The sequence below is a fragment of the Rattus norvegicus genome, chromosome 2 (genome assembly GCF_021556685.1).
Source record: "Rattus norvegicus strain SHRSP/BbbUtx chromosome 2, alternate assembly SHRSP_T2T, whole genome shotgun sequence".
Classification (NCBI taxonomy): Eukaryota; Metazoa; Chordata; class Mammalia; order Rodentia; family Muridae; genus Rattus; species Rattus norvegicus.
The window spans coordinates 80,584,532-80,605,369 of NC_141535.1; positions in this window are offsets into that span (position 1 = coordinate 80,584,532).

Genomic DNA, 20,838 nt, shown 5'->3' on the forward strand with positions numbered 1-20,838 from the left:
TGACCTCCAAGTCATGGAATCAGCAGCCGCTTTCAATTCGGGCCTTTTGTCTCTGAACAATAGTTAACCATGGCTTTCAAAGGCTCTGACTCTGTGTCTTTCACAGGGCCATTTCCTTCCCTGTGGGCTTTCCAGCTATCTTTGTCTTACTTCTTGTCTAACGACCTGTCAGTCTTTGGAGGGGCTTCCAGAAGAGCCAGCAACTAGGAGCCCTTCCGGGAAAACCATAGTGACAGACCTTCAGGGTCAGCTGAGGTTGCAGTAGGGGCAACACTGGTGAATGTCAGGCCTTCATTGTCCCTTGTCATTCTCCTCCAAAGACTGCAGAACACACATAAGGGGGATTTAGGAGTCGACTACTTAGTTGGAGATAAATATCAAATTCTAAGAATTCCTATTTTGGGGGGCCCCTTGTAAACATATAAGGACCGGAACTTGTGAAATCCGGAACTGCCCCCCAAAGCTCCTAGTTTTCTTGAGGCAATAGCCAAAGCTGATGAATCCCGATTGGAATTACCCTTTACAGAAATGGCCGGGGGCTAGTGTTCTAGTGCCCTACACGAAGGTGGTACTCCTCTTTCACAAGCGTGGCTTACACAATTCAATAACTAGCAGTGAAAAGACTGCTGGAAACTGAAGAGTGAATAATGAGGAATGAGGAAGCCTAGAATCACAGCATGTGGGAGGCTGAGGCAGGAAGTTCACTTGGGGCCAGGCTGTCTGTCAAAGAAAAAAAAAATATAGTAAGGATATTAAGATATTGCTCGGGCAGGAGAGATGGCTCAGTGGTTAAGAGCATTGACTGCTCTTCCAGAGGTCCTGAGTTCAATTCCCAGCAACCACATGGTGGCTCACAACCATCTATAACAGGATCTGATGCCTCTCCTGGTGTGTCTGAAGACAGCTCACTGTATTCATATACATAAAATAAATGAATAAATCTTTAAAAAATATATTGCTTACTGAGGCTATGGTACTTGCTTATGGAAAATATAAAGAGAAAAAGAAATTGTGACTGTATTTAAATGATTTCAAATTTCTCTCTCTTTCTCTCTCTCTCTCTCTCTCTCACACACACACACACACACACACACACACACACACGCACACACGCGCGCACACGCTACAAAACAATCCCTCATGTTATCAGTTATTATGGAATTATAGTTGATTAAGATTAAGTGCCTCTTTTTCCATTCAGTGGTGTGTTTTCCCATGTCATTTCATTTGTCTTCTTGCATGTGTGTATGTATATGTGTGTGTGTATATGCGTGTGTGTATGTGTGTTTATGCATGTGTGTATGTGTATGTGTGTGTGCGTGTGTGTGTGTGTGTGTGTGTGTGTGTGTGTGTGTGTATACAGAGCCAATGTCCGTTGTCCTCCTCATAAGCAATTTTACCTCTTTTATTGAGACACAGAATCTCCCCGGGCCTGGGAGCTTCCTGTTTTTGCTACACTGACTGTCGAGTGAGCCCCTAGGATCTATTCCCCTGACTGCAGGGGTTGCAGGCTCTCACTGCCATGCCCAGCTTTTATAGGAGTCTGGGCTCAGATCATCTTGTTTGTAGGGTAAGCATTTATTCCCTAGGCATCCTTCCAGCCTTCTGTGTGTGTCCTTTTAAATAAATACTTTTTAAGAAGCCCTATGATAATTATTAGCCAGGAAAGATTAGTCTAATAAGCGTAGAAGAAAGTCAGCCTTACCAATTTATAATTGCAACATACTTAGGGTAAAACTGCTGTTGTGGAATTAATTACATCTGCGCTGATTTTCTAGCTGTCTCTGAAAAACAGTCTCCACTTAAAAAGTGGTAAGATTTGCCCCCCGCCCCCGTTTCCATGACAGCATAGATTTTCCTAATGTATTTAGCAGTATATTCTCTGTCCTAGCATGGTGTTTGGCACATAGTAGGGGTCAGTAAATATTTGCTGAACTGATGGAAAGGAGAAGCCAAAGGGGAAAGGGGAATGGAGGGAAAAGGCCAGACACAGGAACCGCTCAGGAAATGCTTCGCTGTTGAGAGCCTTGAGGCATGTGACAGGTCTCACCAGCTTTGGGTCACTCTTTAGTCCCATTCCTTCCTCATCAGCTCCACTGTGCTTTGGCTTCCCAGGGTTCACACCTGCCACTCTAACACAGGACTGCTCTTGGGATCCCGGAACTGACCCGCCTGTCAAGACAGCGATCAGGCAGTGCCAAGGACCTCTGTGCCCAGGGGTGCCCAGTACTGACTTTCCACGACAGCTTGAGTTGATGTTGTTCTCCCTGGAACTGCATCTGACTTCATACCTTTGCATGTCTCAAAATCTGCTTCCCAGGAACACAGCTTGTCCAGAGACAAAAAGTAGGAAAATCTATTTTAAAGATCTTAATTGGCTTTATTTGTGACTACAGAATCGGGTGACATTTCTATAATACTGGGTGACTGTTCAATGGGCTCACAGGAGAGGCGGCTTTAACGGATGGAGAAGACATGCCACAAGCAGAAACAAGAACAAAAAGAGCAGCAGACAACAGCCCGTGTCCTTCTGCAGAGCTCTGGGGCCTCTCTGACCAATGACTCAGAGGCAGGTTCCCCACGCCTCGCACGGAGTCTTTTGTTTAATTCCTCTGCCCACCCACTCAGGATACCTCTGTTCGTACTCCATTGCAAGAAGTTATTTTTCAAAATGAGCTTATAAACTCAAGGGTTTCCATAAGCCCTTTTTAATACAGCTTTAGGATTTTGTTTGTTTGTTGTTTTTGCTTTTTTTTTTTTTTTTACATCCCGACCACAGTTTCCCCTCCTTCCTCTCCTCCCAGTCCCTCCTCCCCACTGCTCTTGCCCCATCCACTCCTCCTCTTCAGAAAAGGAGACCCCCCCCCCCCAACAATGGATATTAACCAAACATGGCATATCACGTTACATTAAGACTAGGCACCTCCCCTCATATCAAGACCGGTCAAGGCAAACCACTGTGAGGAAAAGGGTTCCAAAAGCCAACAAAAAGATTCAGGGACAGCTGCTGCTCCCACTGTTAGGGGGTCCCACAATAAGACTTAGCTACACAACTGTAACATATGTAGAGGACCTAGGTCAGTCCCATGCAGGTTTCCTTATTACCAGTTCAATCCCTGTGAGCCCCTATGAGCCCAGATGAATTATTCTGAGTTTTCTCATGGTGTCCTTGACCCGTTTGGCTCCTACAATCTGTCTTGCCCCTCTTCCACAGGCTTCCCTGAGCCCAGCTTAACATTTCCCTATGTGTCTCTGCATCTTTTCCTTCAGTGGCTGAGTGAAGCCACTCTGATGACCATGGAGCTAGGCACCAATCTATGAGCACAGGGGAACACAGTCAGGCAGCATTTCACTGACTTTTTCTTTTGGGTTTTAGCTTCATATAAACCCACCTCTTCTTCTCTACTTCCCTGCCTAGCCGGCCCTTCATATTCCTGTTTAATCCTCTAAGCCCCAGTCTCTTCCCCCTTCTTTTGTCTCACATGTGTCCCACTATCATCTCAAATTACAGTTTTTTTAAAATAATGATTTATTTATTTATATGAGTACACTGTCACTGTCTCCAGACACACCAAAAGAAAGCACTTGACCCCATTACAGATGGTTATGAGCCTCCATGTGGTTGCTGGGAATTGAACTCAGGACCTCTGGAAGAGCAGTCAGTGCTCCTAACTGTTGAGCCATCTCTCCAGTCCTTAAACTACAGTTTTTAAACTGGGCTTCAAGACAGTAGGTTTCCATAAGGCTTTCTCATGCACGTTACCATGTGGTTGTCTCTCCTCCAACCTCCTGACTCCCCATCCTCCACATCCCTCCCTGTTTAGGCCATTCCACCCCCAGTACTCCATCTCTCCTCTTTCATTTTACCTATACCCTGTTATTCCCTGTTCCACAACCCCTGACCAATGGCTCCTTTCTGGTTTCCTGGTTGCTACTTGTGCTCCAGGTTAAATGCATCTTATGGTTTGAATATGCTTGGCCCAAGGAGTGGCGCTATTAAAAGGCATGACCATGTTGGAGTAGGTCTGTCACTGTGGATGTGGGCTTTAAGACCCTCATCCTAGCTGCCTACAAGCCAGTCTTCTCCTAGCAGCTTTCAGATGAAGATGTAGAACTCTCAGTTCCTCCTGTACCATGTTTGCCTGGATGCTGCCATGTTCCCACCTTGATGATAATGTACTGATCCTCTGAACCTGTAAGCCAGCCCTAATTAAATATCATCCTTATAAGAGTTGCCTTGGTCATGGTATCTATTTACAGCAGTAAAACCCTAACCAAGACAGCATTAAAACCAAAGCTTTGAAGGTGAGATCAGCATATGTGAGAGAACTCCTGCCATTTGTCTTCCTGGGCCTGAGTTAACTCTGTAATTACTTCCCCATTTCCACCCATTTACCAGCAAATATCATCACAGTATTTGTCTTTATTGCTGATTAATATTCAGTTGTGTATAGCTACAACATTTTCATTATCTATTGATGGACATTTAGGTCGATTCCATTCACCAGAAATTATGAATAGAGCAGTAATGAACATGGATGTACAAGTATCTCTGCAGTTGGATAGAAAGTAATACATACACACATACATATATACATATATACATGTCTACATACATACATACATACATATCCACACACATACATACACGCATACATATCTACATACATACATATCTACACACATACATATCTACACACATACATTCATATATACATACACACATACATATCTACATACATATCTACACACATACATATCTACACACATATCTACATACATACATACATACATACATACATACATATATAAATACATATGCATGCACACCCAGGAGTGGATAGCTGAGTCATATGGCAGTTCTATTTTTTTTAAGATTTTTTTTTTTACTTTATGTATGTGAGTACATTGTTGCTATATTCAGACACACCAGAAGAGGGCATCAAATCCCATTACAAATGGCTGTGAGCCACCACGTGATTGCTGGGAATTGAACTCAGGACCTCTGGAAGAACAGTTAGTGCTCTTAACCACTGAGCCATCTCTCCAGCCTGGCAGTTCTATTTCTACTCTTTTGGAGAAACTTCGAGACTGATTTCCAAACGGACTGTACTCGTTTATGGTCCTACCAACAGTATTGAAGCAGCATACCCCTTTCACATCAGCATTTGTTAGCATTCCTCAATGATGGCTGTTCTGACCAGAGCGAGAGAGAATCCTAGCAGTGCATTTCCCTGGAGGTTAAGAGTGTTGAACACTTAAAAAGAAATATTTGCTATCTAGTTGTATTTCTTTCCTTGATGTTTAGATGTTTGAGTTCTTTGAGTATTCTAGAGAAACCTGTCAGATGTATACCTGGCAAAGATTTTCTCCATTCTGTGACCTCCCTACTTTTTTCTCTAGAAGTCTCAGGGTATCAGGTCTTATGGTGAGGTCCTTGATCCATTTGAAGTTGAATCTTGTGTAAGGCGAAAGATAATGTTCTACTTTTCCTTTCCCACATGTCAAAATACAGATTTCCTAACAATATTCTTTTTGCTCAAGATTGCTTTGATCATCCTTGGTCTTTTGTGCCTCCGGGTAAGTTTTGAGATTTTTTTTCCTATGTCTGTGAAGAATGGCTATGGAATTTTGGTTGGGGTCACTTTGTAGGATGGATAAGCTACTGCCATGCTCTTGGCTGCCCACCTTAACTAGATGGGAAGACTGTTTCTGTAGACACCTCAGAGTTTGGTTGCAAAACACATAGAAGCCAACCTCAAACTGACCAGGTGACTTCCTTTCTCGTGGCTAGCTTTTGTAGCGCCAGAAGATACTATGCGTTGGACGCTGGCAGGCAAGATATGCCACTAGTACAAGAGTAGCATAATAATTATTGAATAGCCAACCAATTTTGGTTGAGTTTAGGACTGTTTGCTAGAAAGAATTGTGCCTGGTACTGAAAAAATGGTTAAAAGCCTGCAGCTATAGAAGACATAGGCTCTAGGGGGAGAACTTCCGGTTATTATTTTACTAACGGTCACATTCTCAAATCGCTTTCTAGATGTTTATGCCCAGGGTTGGTGTGTTCTTAACAATGGCCAGAGAAGCTTCTTTTTGCAGTGGCAGTGGTTAATGCAGAGACAAAAATCATGTGTGCTTGGTTTTAAATAGCATGTATCGATCCTTTAGCCTACCCCTGTTCAAGGTTCAGGGAACATCACTAAAGAGGAGCAGGGAAAACATGTAAGAACCAGAGGATGAGGAAGGGTTTCTTGAAATGCTATTCTGGGGCTGGAGAGATGGCCCAGCAGTTAAGAACACTCTCTGTTCTTCCAGAGGTTCTGAGTTCAGTTCCCAGCAACCACATGGTGGTTCACAACCATCTGTAATGGGATCCGATGCCCTCTTCTGGTGTGTCTGAAGACAGTGACAGTGTACTCACATGCGTTAAATAAATAAATAAATCAAAAAAGAAATGAAAAGAAATGCTACTCTCAGGACATGATATGGATAGTGGACTCGGGAACTCACAGCAGCTGCAGTTGCCTGTGCATGGTCAAGTCAATAAATTCCTGGGTGAGAGGCTACTGTAACTGATGGTTGCTGGAGAGGGATAGCCATTCTCTTTGAGTCTGTGGCCCATGCTCTTGTGGATGGCCAACCCCCATTATATACTAACTGGACCCAGTAGAATGCATGCCATGAAGTTAGAAGGTTGAGGGAGAGAAATAGGATGCATGTGGTCATAATACATTGCATGTGTATATGGAATTCACAAAGAGTAAGTTGAGCTTTATTCACAAGTCAAAAAGATGACTGGTCTTTTCAATGTTACTTTCTTTGCAAGGTGAGCAAGGTTGACAGAAGGAGAGGAGGATGCGTGATTGCTAACATCAAGTTACTCCATGCCTCCTTTTTGTTTTTGTAAGGATTAAAGCAAGAGTGAACTCCTTTACCATGCCAACTGAAACTGGCCTGTTTGGGAAATTTTGCTGTTATCTCTCTAATCCTGATTTCTCCAAAGGTCCGATAAACCGCTTAGTTTCAGTTCAGCGACCTGGAACTCAGGCATGAGCGACCTCATTTTTACTTTGAGTCTGGTCTCTTGGGGACAGTTCAGGAGCTCAGTACTGAGCAGTAGCTGCCTGTGTTTTTTATTCCACAGACAGCAACTTAGCAGCAGCGAGTCGCAACCGGCTATGTGCAAACGTTTGAGCATGAAGAATAATTGTGCATTGTTAGTGAATTAATAGTCCGAGCACTCTCAGAGATCTCGGAGACGCAGGTCATTATTAGCTCTGTCATTGACTGAGGCAACAGTGACATGGGATGACTAAGTAACCTTCCTTCGTGCACTTATCCCACTTTGAAATGGGTGTGTCAGACTCTCTTCCATTGTAACGGTCAATTTAACATGCCAATTTGACTGCATTAAGGCATATTCACTTAGCTGGCTGCTAGAACTCTCTCTCTCTCTCTCTCTCTCTCTCTCTCTCTCTCTGGGAGGTGGGGTCAGAGGTGGTTGGGGGGATGTTTTCAAGGGATCAGCATTTGAGTTAGTGGATTAATCTATTGAAGTCCCAGATGGGGGGGGGGAACAGTGATTAATTTCCCTTTTTCTAGCTTATTAATTTAATTTTTTTCTATTCCTCCGGAGTTGGGATGCCCATATCCTTCTGCATTCGGCCTTGATTCTTGAGGTTTTTAGATATTTAGTCTCATACTGCACCTTACAACTGACCTTCCTACCTTGGCATCTTGGATCTAACAACTCAAGGGGGTTCCATGTTTCCAATGATGTAAACCAATTCTCATCGATCTCCTTTAAAACATTTTTCTTTTACTTTCTTCTTTTTTTTTTTCAAAACATGGTTATTGTCTGTATATCCACCCTGGCTGTCCTGGAACTCACTTTGTAGTCCAGGCTGTCCTGAATCTCATAAAGATTTGCCTGCCTCTGCCTCCTGAATGTTAGTATCAAAGTCACGCCCCACTACCCCAGGCTTGAATTCTCTTACAAACAGCTCTAATTATCCTTTCTAGTTCTCTAAAGAACCCCAACTAACATGTCCACAGAAGGACTTCTTTGCTCTATTTCTCCTTATATGGAGATTAAACATGTAGGGAAGATGAGCCCAGGGGTAATGAGTGGAAAGTGTAGGCAAGTCACCACAACTCACTGTAGATGGAGCAAAATCAGACTCAGGATCAGTGCAAACATCCCCCTGTTTATGGAGGCAATCAGAGAAAATCAGAGAGGCAGTTTAGTTAAGCCCGCCAAAGACATCTTTTGCAGAAAGATGAAGACTCTGTATTTGATCCTTAGAAGATGAAAGAGATGAAGAGAAGATTTTTGTGTGCATGCATGTGTGTGTGTAATCTACATTCAAGTCTTTGCAAAATAGCCTTGGTTAGATCCAACAGCCATCTCTTTTGGTCTTAGAGGATACAAAATAAGAGTAAAAATGTGACATGTGCTGTAAGTTTCTTTGATAGGATAATTGACCACAGAGATGGGATATGTTGCAATATGTTGGAAGATACTTTTGGCTTAGCGCAGGGACTATGCCAGCCAGTATTTGTTGAATTAATGAGTGTGAAGGGGAAAAGTATCTAAGGAAGAGCGAGCTGTAGAAACATAGACCCTGTGTGGGAATGATAGTAATGAAGGCCATGACCTCCTGGAAGCTCAATGCAATGACCACATCTGTGTGTGGAACATCTGTTATGTGGGAGGTGTTGTGCAGGACAGGGCTGAACAAGCCCAAGCAGGACTCCAAAGAAACAGAGTCTTTAAAAAAGCAGCAATCATTACAGATGTTCAAGGACATGCAACTTGGAAGTGGGGGAGGAATCCACACTAGGATAGGGGAACAGAAACCGAGAGCAAACAAGCATTCCAAGAGTTGAAGATGACAGGTTCATGAACATAAATATGGCATAGATGAACTGTGGGTGCTGGGAAGCTATTAGAAAGTACATTTGGAAAGACCCGTCTCCTTATTTGTGAGTTTGCATCTGGTGAAGGGTTTGAACGGATGTTATAGGTTCTGGCTTGACCTTGCTTGAGAGGTTATGAAGAACATCGGCGCATGCCCTGGACCCCATGAGCTGTCTTGTCATTGGGCTAAAATGCCTGTCTGAATGAAATAGCTTTGTAAAGTTATAAAAGGGTATGCAATAACCCAGCTGTAGTGGCGTACATCTTTAATCTCAGCACTCTGAAGGCAGAGGCAGGGGGTCTCTCATTTTGAGGCCAGCCTGGTCTACAAATCGAGTTCCAGGATAGTCAAGGCTCCACAGAGAAAACCCTGTCTTGAAAAACAAAAAACAAAAGAACAAAAAAGGGACATGAAATAAAGTGATATGACCTAGTGCTAACAGTTAAGACCTAAAATGTAACCTGGATCACGGTTAGCAAAATAATTGACCGTCATGCTGTGCCCAGTTAAATTCATGACGCTGTAAAAAATGGAAACCAACAGCAGCTGGATAGCTGTGGGTTGGTGCCAAGGTTAGTGGTAGGCTGTCATTTCCAAAGATGGCTGCAACATAGACATTCATCCCGCATTCCTTTAAGCAATGTGGCCTTCCCACGCTTCCCAGCAGTGGGGAATGTATTTCCCTACTTCTGGAATCTGGGCAGGCCCACAGTTGCTCTGGTCTACAGGATACAATAGGGATAGCTCCAGGTCAGGCAGCCCCTTCCGTCTTCTGGCAGCTTCATCTCCTGCTTTATAAACCACTTGCCCCCGAGATGACCCTCTGGACACCAAGCCCCAAAACAGGAGAAGTCCAAGCCTCAGGGGAGGGGCTCAGAGGTCATCAACCCAGCTGACAATTCATCCTCATATGTCCTGTGGGAAAGATATGAGCTCTGCCATCTTGAACTCACGGCACCCGTGATTATTCTGAGACCTACATGGTACAAGGACCATTAACCCTCTGTTGTGGATGGCAAACAGGAGCTCCTGCTACACCTCTGACATGCCCCTCCATGAGTATTTATAGGCAATTAACTGTGGCAGTGAGAGACAGAGAGAGCGAAAAGAGAGACAGAGAGAGACAGAGATGGAGAGAGACAGAGACAGAGAGAGAAAGTTGATTTTCTTCAGTGGTGTATTCACTGGTAAATTTTCTACATTCCTGTAAGAAACTCCAATCAAACTCATCATTTCACCAATCCAGACTTTTTCTTTGGTCTCTCCTCGTTGCCCTATTTGAGGAGAATAGAACTTGCTCATTTCTTCAGGAAAAGTTTACATAGCCCCAGTAAAGGGAAATCTGTAGAGACTAAAGTTCTTGCTAACATGAATTCAGGCTGCAACCTGTTGAGACAGTCTGAACACGAAACACTATGAGCCTAGTCTGACCACAGAAGGAGAACTAAGGACAGCTATGTGGGGTATTAAGTGTGCGTGTGCCTGTGAATGTTCCTCCTTCACAATGAGTACTAGGAACACTAAAAGTGCATGTGAGAGTATGGGAGGAGAGAGCTGTGCACAGAAGATAAAAATAAGCCATGGAATAGGAGTGACTGGTTGTGGAGCCATTCCCGGGCAAAAGTCTCTGGTACAGGGGTGGGTGCAAACTTAAATCTGGATTCTAGCTGTCTCTAGAGCCTGAAGTTTTCTCATTCATAAGGTGGATGGGAACAAATCCCTACAGAGCGGTTAGGAAGACTGACCTCCGTGTCCGAGGGAAAGCACTTCATCATGATAGTACTGTGGAATTTGAGTCCTAACTCAGAAAGGTTTTGCTCTTTTTTTATCTATCTCATTCTTTTGGGTCCTGGATAGTGCCAAGGTGTGCTTTTTCTGTTAGTCTGGGCTTCCTTACTCTTTCTTTTCTTTTTTTCCATTTTTAAAAAGACATATTTATTATATTTATATGAGTACACTGTAACTGTTTTCAGACGTAACAGAAAAAGGTATAAGATCCCATTACAGATGGTTGTGAGCCACCATGTGGTTGCTGGGAATTGAACTCAGGACCTCTGGAAGAGCAGTCAGTGCTCTTAACCTCTGAGCCATCTCTCCAGCTCCACTCTTTCTTTTCTTAAAGAAAATATTTTAAAATGTTTTGTGTGTGTGTGTGTGTGTGTGTGTGTGTGTGTGTATGTGTGTGTGTGTTTTGCCTACCTGTATTATGGGCAACACATGCATACCTGCTGCCTGTGGGGACCAGAAGAGGAGGGCACTGGATCCCCTACAACTGGAGTTCCAGATGGTTCTTAGCTGCTACATGGGTGCTAAGGTTTAATCGTGTATCTTCTCCAAGAACAGTCAGTGTTTTTAACCCCTAAGTGATCTCTCCAGCCCCCTTACTCTTTCTTTAAAGCTCCTTCTCCCTGCCATGTGGATGTTTGTCCACCTCTTGACTGACCTCCATGTTGCCTCTCACCTCAAACAGTACAACCTTTCCTTGTTTTCTTCTCCATTCTTCTTCCCTGGGCTGCTGCTGAGATTCATAGCTTGCCTGCCCTGGGGTTTTCATGTCCAAAAACCTGTCCTCTGCCTCCTATTTCAGTCTGTTCCTAAATTCTTTTGCTAATGAGACTAAGACTTCCTTTGTGTCATCTGGAGACTTGGATGGGATTCCCCAATACCATACCATGACACCACCAGGATCTGTATGGATGGCTGGATATTAGTGGTTTAACTTTTATTTATTTATTTTTTTTAATCCTACACTCCATGCAGACTTAAAATGAATGTTTATGCTTGGATTAGTCTCTCATGGTATCTTAATTTCCTTTCTATTGCTGATAAGACACCATGACCCAAGCAATCTATAAAAGTTTATTTGGGGCTCAAAGTTTTAGAAGGCTACAGTCAGTGACTATCAATGAGGAGAACAAAGCAGCAGGCAGGCAGGCACGGCACTGGAGCAATAGCTGAGAGCTGACATCGTGAGACACAACCACAAAGCAGAGTGAGCTGACTGGGAATGATAAGGGCCTTTGAAACCTCAAAGCCCACCCACAATGACACACGTCCTCCAACAAAGTCATACCTCCTAATTGTTCCCAAACAGTTCTACCAACAAGGGACCAAGTATTCAAACATATGAGCCTAATGGGTCATTCTCATTCAAACCACTATACATGGCAACCCCAAAAGTAGATTTGTGGCTTCATCATAAGCACCCCTCTTGGGCCCTTTAACCATCTTTTATATGGATGGACATCCACATTCTTTCCTCCTGCCACTCAATAATTACTTCATGCCAAATATTTTAGGCACTGGGATTCTGGGGACAAACAGAAGTATCCTGCCTCCAAGGAGTTTGCCTTGGATCTTAGTGTGTTAGTATGGCATTGCCTGTTTAGAACTGAATTGGGCAGCATGCTAGGACAGTTAACTGTGAACATTTGTGGGCCAGAGGTCAGATAGAACCTGGTTTAGCATCCTGTCTTACCACCGGGCAAGTTGCTCAAGCTTTCTGTGTCTCAGTTTCTTTATCTGAATAATATACTAATACGATGTTCATCAGAGACTCCTCATGTAGAAGAATGGACACAGAGGTCAAGCACACAATAAGCTATGTCATAAAAAGTGCTAGTCATTATTTTTACATTGCCGTGCTCTTGTTTTTGTTTTTCTGACAGGAAATAAGTTCCCTAGCTGTTTTTATGTTTCATGACCTTCACTTCACACAACAAGGAGAGAGCCAAGGACTTCTTTCTCTGCCCCTAAGCAAGAGTTTTGTCTACAGGCCCACTATACATGGATTGAGTTTGGAGTTCCATAGTACTGGGATATTAAGGGTTCTGTCCTAAGAAGTCAAGGAATCTAGGGCTGTCTGTGAGCTGAGGGCAGGTTTTGAGAGTGAAAGCCAACTGAGAGAGAGAAAGTGGCAGCAGCGGCGGGATTAACCTACAGTGGCCTTTGAGATCGCTGTGTCAGTGAACTAACTGTAAAAACCCAAGTAAGAATCTATTATGTAGAAGAAATTCCAAGTTAGGCAGTGGTTGTTCATGTGGGCGTGACAACATAGTTAGCAGGAACCTTTTGATCCGAAGTGACTCTGAGAGCTCCATTACATCTACATTCCAGACAGAAAAAAAGATGTCAATGGAATAGCAAAAGAGCTCTCCACCCCCACCCCCACAGCTGAGCGCCTTCTCTAGAAACTCTTTCCAGGGCTCCAATCCAAGTCATGCTCACATCTCACTGTCCACTCTGCAGTTGAAGTAATGTTCTCCACTCGATCATAGTCCCCCTGTCCCTGGAGGACTGGACTGAAGTCTGATGACACATCGGGGCTGCAGTGAAGCTCTGTGTTGGCTGATCTTTGCCCGGCACACTCCTTTGAAGTCACAATCCATCCAACTTAATATAAAGCATCTGAAGTATTAATTATTATGGCACTTTGAGTCTTGAAAGTATGCATATTTTTTCCTCATTTCAAATAAAAAATCATGAATATTTAAACTGTCTTTATCTGGAGCTCCTTGCTTTCTGATTCCCTCCCCTGTCCTCCAGTTCTCCTACCTCATTCCAAACCTGAACTGTTAGATTAACTTTTAATAGTGACAGTTCAGGAAGGAACGGCTGTGTTTTGTTGAAGTTGTGCCCTTCCTGCGGTGAGTTACCTCATGCCTCAGCTCTGGGGTGTCAGACGATGTTCTGGATGATGATTTCCTTTCTGGTGTGATCATGTGAACCAACGATTAACACTCAAGACAGGTGGGATCCAATGTCATCTCAAACTTTACGAGTCCTTTTGGATGGATCCAGGACTTGAGAGTTTTGCTCCTGACTAAATCAGCCACTTAGCTAATATATAATTTGAATTTATAGAAACTTATTCTCTAGAGGACTTTTAAAGTTAATTTATAAAATCTGGCGTAGGTACAAATAAATAGGTCAGGTTAGGGCTAACTTGCTGGACAGACTTTTTCCCCCTCCAGTGACGTGTAAGGGAGCAAACACAATAGGACCTCCCCTTCAGACTAACACTGTGTTGAAATGTAATGAGTATTTGTCAGGCACGTTGAGACCACCCCTCCCCACAAGGAAGGACATAAGCTTTGAGTGTCACTGTGATTAAGCCATTAAGCACCGCCATTTTATTTGTTATTTATTTGCTGTTGGAGTGCAGGGCATGGGGCCCAAGAACTCACACATGTTAGGCAAGGCTTCCCTCAAAGTACTTCATGTCTATCACCAGCATGGTAATGGTAATCTTCCTGGTTGATTGGTTTATAGTCTGGCCATGTAGCTCAGGCTAACCCAGAATTCATTACCTTCATGTGTCAGCCTGAAATTACAGGGGTATCATACCTGGTTCCTGCGGAAGGACTATTGTTAATATACTTTTTGGCATTTTATACTGATTCTGATACAATGTGAACTGTACAAATATGTTGGAAATTCAAGGGAAGCATAGTTGTCTAAAACAATGTCTGGCTGTTTCCCCAAAGGTCCAAATATCACTAATGAAAGGAACAGAATCTATGCACTAACTGGTACTATGCCCATTGTGGATAGGTTTTCCTATTTTCCTTGATAAGTTTGCCGAGGAGTTCTTTTTAAACACATTTAGTGAGCTAGGCATTACAAGTTTGAGGCCAACCTAGGGTACCCAGGAAGTTTAAAGCCAGTTGGATTATATAGAAAGGCTGTCTTCTAAAGCAAAGTATTCCAATGAGGTAAGCATAAGAATCTAAAACAATCTGCCTAGGACACAATTCCTAGCAACAAATGTGTTGTAGACAAAGCCTCATATACAAAACAGGTCCCACTATCTGGGTTCTGGGCTCTGATCCATCACTTGAGGTTCTGGCTTCTCACTTCATCTCCCCAGATCTTTCTCCCACCTGTGTGAGGTCTCTTCCCACTTCATTAGGACTTTGAAGGCTGGAGTCTGTAAAATCCCTTGTGAGCCACCTTTCCTTCCTGGCGATGTCACACAGCCAATGCTGTTCCAGATGATGATTTCATTTCTGGTGTGATCATGTGAACCAATGATTAACACTCAAGTCAGGTGGGATCCTACGTTGTTTTAAACCCACGGTTATAGAGGCAACTACCGTGTGGTAATCTGTACAAAGTATAGTTCTAAAATCTAAGCAGAGAAAAGAAGTCAGGGGGTCAAAAATAAGAGGGCAGCAAAGATTTTACTTTTCTTTTCAGGGAAATTCTGCTTCCGAGAGGCAAGAATTTCAATTTCCAATTCTTTTTGCAAGTCACCAACATAGATTTAATCTTCAGCCTGTGAGCATTTTTGTTTGTTTGTTTTGTTTAGTTTTGTTTGTTTTTAATGAAAAGGCAAATGGAGTTAAAGTCCTTCCAGATTAAAACCCAAAATGTCTTTGAGTTTTGGGCTGGCATAGTTGCAGCCCAGTTTGTTGAACTTAGAGAAGGGGTAGTGGAAATCTTCCCTATTTCTTTTGTTTTTGTTTGTGTTGTTGTTTTGTTTGTTTGTCTGTTTGTTTGAGGCAGGGTTTCTCTGTGTAGCTCTGGCTACCCTGTCACAGAGATCCGCCTGCCTTTGCCTCTGAGACTTGGGATTAAAGGGGTGCACAACCACTGCTAGGCAGCATAGTTCGAATCTTTGCAAAAGGATCTGTAAATGTGGCTTCCTTAAAGTTCCCCAGCTATAGAAAAGCCTCACTTTTAGTGGGAGATTATGGGCACACCTCCCCCTACTGGGCACAATCTACTACTGTAGTTTGTAGTTGGTCTGTGGTGACCATGGTAGATGGAAATTACTTAGATGTATGTGTGTGTGTGTGTGTGTGTGTGTGTGTGTGTGTGTGTGTGTGTCTTTATGTGGAGATCAGAGGGCAGCTTATGGGAGTTAGTTTTCTCCTTTCAACTGTGGGGTCCCAGAAATCGAGCTCAGGTTATCAGGCTTGGTGACAAGCACCTTTATCTCCTGAGATAACTTCACTGGCCCAAAGATCTAATTCTTGTTAAGAAGTTGGGAGGTCTGAGTTGTGGTAGCATATACCACCCACAAAACAGCTAGGGGGCTAATTAAGATATTTTATTGGCTTAAACCCATGCCCAGGCAGCCTTCTCTGGTGGATAACCCACAACAGGAACTTCTGTGTTGTATAACGTAAAAACTGGAAAACCAGAGAGATTGTGCCCTAAAGTGAACTGGTGCCAAGAATAACAGAAGATTATAAGAGAAAGTCTGGCTTGAACTGGACAGGGATGATGTACTAGCGACAGAAGCAACAAAGGCTAGTCAAAGGCTACCAATAGTTTTGTATTTGTCATACCATATGTGGAATTCATGCAGTCTTACAAAGCAACAACTTAGTATATACATATATGTGCATGTGTGTGTGTCTGTGTGTGTGTATATGTGTGTGTGTGTCTGTGTGTGTATGTGTGTGTGTATATGTGTATGTGTATGTGTGTGTATATCTGTGTGTGTGTATGTGTATGTGTGTGTCTGTGTGTGTATGTGTGTGTATATCTGTGTGTGTGTCTGTGTCTGTGTGTGTCTGTGTGTATGTATGTGTGTGTATATGTGTGTGTGTATGTGTGTGTCTGTGTGTGTATGTGTGTGTATATCTGTGTATATCTGTGTGTGTATGTGTATGTGTGTGTCTGTGTGTATGTATGTGTGTGTATATGTGTGTGTGTATGTGTGTGTGTATGTATGTATGTGTCTGTGTGTGTCTGTGTGTGTGTATGTGTGTGTCTGTGTGTGTATGTGTGTGTATATCTGTGTGTGTGTATGTGCATGTGTGTGTCTGTGTCTGTGTGTGTCTGTGTGTGTCTGTGTGTGTATGTGTGTGTATGTGTATGTCTGTGTGTGTATGTGTGTGTATATCTGTGTGTGTGTATGTGCATGTGTGTGTCTGTGTGTATATCTGTGTGTGTATGTGTCTGTGTGTGTCTGTGTGTATATCTGTGTGTGTGTATATGTGTGTGTATGTGTGTGTGTATGTGTGTGTATATGTGTGTGTGTATGTGTGTGTGTATGTGTGTGTGTATGTGTGTGTATATGTGTGTGTGTATGTGTGTGTGTGTATGCAGTAGTGGATGGAATGAGTGTAGACAAACAAGTTGCACTTTAATATATGTGTTAATACAATGGGATACTATTGAGATACTATTGGTTCTTGTAACAATGCAGATCAATATTGCACATGTGATTCTAAGCAAAGGACACTGGAGATATAAGAGAAGAAAACAGATGGGTGTGGTAGCACATGCCTTTAACCTTAGCACTGGGAAGGAAACAGTAGCAAGGTCTCTGAGTTCAAGGCCAGTTTGTTCTACAGAGTGAGTTCCTGGACAGTCAGGGTGTGGTGGTTAATCAAAAGCAATAAAGTATATCTTGAATGGTGTACTGGCTACATGGATGAATACATTCGCTAGAATTTATCCATAGCCACTGAAATTTGTGAAAAAATTGGTGTGAATTATACCATAAGTAAATTCATTTTAATTACTTGTTGCTATTGCTTGAGACAGCTCTTGCTTTGTAGCTTAGGCTGGCTTCAGACTGTAGATTTTCCTATATGTACCTTCTAAATGTTTAGATTATAGCTGTGCGCTATCACACCTAGCTTAAATTTTGGATAAAAATTAAGAAATAAGAAAGTAAATGAATCTAACATGGTCAGGAAAATACCCAATTTGCCATTGGTTATTTATAATTATGTCAATGATTAAAATAGTGTTTACTTTAACAAAGATTCCATTAAAATATCTTTTCATTAAAAACGAAACAAAACAAAAAGGCCAACTGTGGTTGTCTTTGATCCTGGTGTGTGGAAGGCAGAGGCAGAAGACATCTGTGAGTTCAAGGCCAGCCTGGTTTATTTAATGAATTCTCAGTTACCCAGGCTACCTAGTAAAGTTGTGCCTTAAAACAAACAAACCTGTGACAGTTTATATATGCTTGGCCAAGGAGTGGCACTATTAGGAGGTACGGCCTTGTTGGAGGAGGTGTGGCCTTGTTGGAGGAGGTGTGGCCTTGTTGGAGGAGGTGTGGCCTTGTTGGAGGAGGTGTGGCCTTGTTGGAGGAGGTGTGGCCTTGTTGAGTAGGTGTGTCACTGTGGGTTTGGGCTTTAAGACCCTTGTCTGAGTTGCCTGGAAGACAGTCTTCTCCTAGCTGCCTTAGGAACAAGATGGAAAGCTCAGTTCTCCAAACCTTGTCTGCCTGGACACTGCCATGCTCCCACTTTGATGATAATGGACTGAACCTTTGAACCTGTAAGCCAGCCCCAATTAAATGTTGTCCTTGTAAGAGTTGCCTTGTTCATGGTGTCTGCTCACAGCAATAAAACCCTAACTAACACAAAACCCACAGAAAAACAAAAAGCAAAACAAAAAGACACAGTAGATTAGGTAAATTACTCCCACATATTTCTGGAGAGAAGGTATATGAAATAATAAAAAATTGAAACATTTAAAACTTTTTTAAACCATTCTATTATTGTATTATGTAACATGTGAACTACGTCACTACACATAAAATTAAATATGATGTTAAATTAAAAACTAAAGTAGTTGGAGTTGGAGAGATGGCTTAGTGGTTAAGAGCACTGACCTCTCTTCCAAAGATCCTGAGTTCAGTTCTCAGCAACCATAATGGTGGCTCACAACCATCTGTGATGTGATCCCATGCCCTCTTCTGGTGCGTCTGAACACAGGTACAGTGTACTCGAATAAATAAAATAAATAATAAAATCTTAAAGAAAAGAGTGATTGAAGAATTTTCCAGAATGAATGAATGATAAAAATCTACAGATACTGAAATACGTAAAACTAAGATAAGTAAATTTAATTTACCACTAAAAGGAATGCAAAAATGGAATTAAGTAATAAAAAAGGAAACTGAACTAGAAAAATCAAGGTTACTATTGAGTAATCAAATAAAAAAGGATGTGTGAATAATTTTTCCAATCAAACTTTTGTTGTTCTTCTTGAAATGTGGCTGCTTCTTCATTATTTTTGATACTGTTCACTTGAAAACAAGAGTAAGGGTTTTTCTGATCTCTAAATAAACCTTATGTTCTCAAATGAGGCTTCAACGAGACCGTGAAATTGTAAAAAGAACGGTATTGCCATCTATCTTCTTTATCCACATGCATTCCAGTTTGTTTTCATGAAGTTGTTCATTAAATCCTGTTAGAGAACTAGATATCCTGAGGAATTGCCTTTCCTTTCTGGGTATGAATCAAAAAGAAGATAAGGTTTTTATAAACTACGAAAAACGTTTAAAAAATAAAATTCAGATTTAAAAAGGCATGTACACTTGAAGCTGCTTAAAGGTGGGGTTGGGGTGGTACATGCCTTTTTCCCAGCACTCAGAAGCAGGGTCTCTTGAGTTCCATGGCAGCTTGGTCTAGAGAGAGTACAAGGACAGCCAGGGCTACACAGAGGAATCCCGATTCAGGGAGAAAAAAAAGCCAAACAAATCAAAGCAAAGAAAAGAAAGAAGGAAGGAAGGAAGGAAGGAAGGAAGGAAGGAAAGAAAGAAAGAAAGAAAGAAAGAAGAGAAAGGGAGGGAGGAAGGGAGAGAGGGAGGGAAGGAGGGAGGTAGAGAGGGAGGGAGAGAGGGAGGGAAGAACGGAGGAAGGTAGGAAGGTAGGAAGGTAGGAGCCTGTGGGTTGGTGTCAGAGTTACAATTCACTTTGGGCATTCTGTTCAGTACAGACAAGCAGCTCTGAGACCACAGATTGGAAAAGTAAGTAAAACGTTCACCACCGACCTCAATCAGGGATTTTGGTCATGGTTTATCCAGAAGTGTGGGTAATTTCCATTCGATGGTTTAAAAGCCGGGCTAAGGATAGAGTACTGGTAAGGTCTTCAGCATTTCCAAAGGGAATCACCCCTGTCCAACCCCCTAAAACAATTAGAGCCCCAGGGCATCATCCGCCTTTGAATAGGTCAAAATTTCCATAAAAGTGAAGGGAGTTAATGTCAGTGTGGTGGAGAGCTCAGCTCCTTTTCAGCCAGCGGAGCACCAAAGGAAATTCTGTGTCCTGGGGGAACAAATAGCTGCTCATCCCATTTCCACCATGGCCTTTTTTTGGGGGGGGGGGAGGGGCAGTTTTTCCCCCCTCGTACATCACTTCTCCTTTCCCTTTCCTTATACTCCTCATTGTTTTAATTCATGGTCTCTTTTTTCATAAATTGTTACATAATATATGTATATCCATACATGGTTCTAAATATACCCTGCTGGCTATGTTTAGTGTTGCTCGTATGTATGTTTTCAAGGCTGATTGTTTGGTTTTGGTTGACCAGTTGGTGAGTTTTTCCTTAAGGAAGACTCCCGCTCCATGTTGATTGCCTGAAGTTCTCTGTATAGGGTTGAGGTCTGCTTGCTGTCTCACCTTCCCATCCACCATGTTGTCTGCCGTCCTTGTTCAGCTGGTGTTTAGGCATCGCGTTTTTTTTTTTCTTTTTCTTTTCTTTTTTTTTCTTTTTTTTTTTCTTTTTTCTTTTTTTGGAGCTAGGGACCGAACCCAGGGCCTTGAGCTTGCTAGGCAAGCGCTCTACCACTGAGCTAAATCCCCAACCCCGGCATCGCGTTTTTTATACCTCAGTTTTTTATACACAATCTCACAGCAAAGTCTCTGACCCCTCTGGCTCTTACGCTCCGCCCCCCATTCCCCATCCCCTTCTGAGCTTTAGGTGTGGGAGTTCTGGAGATGTGTCCATTGGGATTGGGTTCCATAACTCCGCATTTTGATTGGCTATAGTTTCTGTAATGGCTTCCATCTGTTGTAAAGAGAAGTTTCCTTGATGTGGAGTGAGGACTACACTTATCTGTGAGTATAAGGACAAAGGTACTTGGAACATAATATTGAAAAAAGAGTTGCCATGAAACGTATGTGAAAAGACCACTGACACGGAAGAGTCAATTCCGACG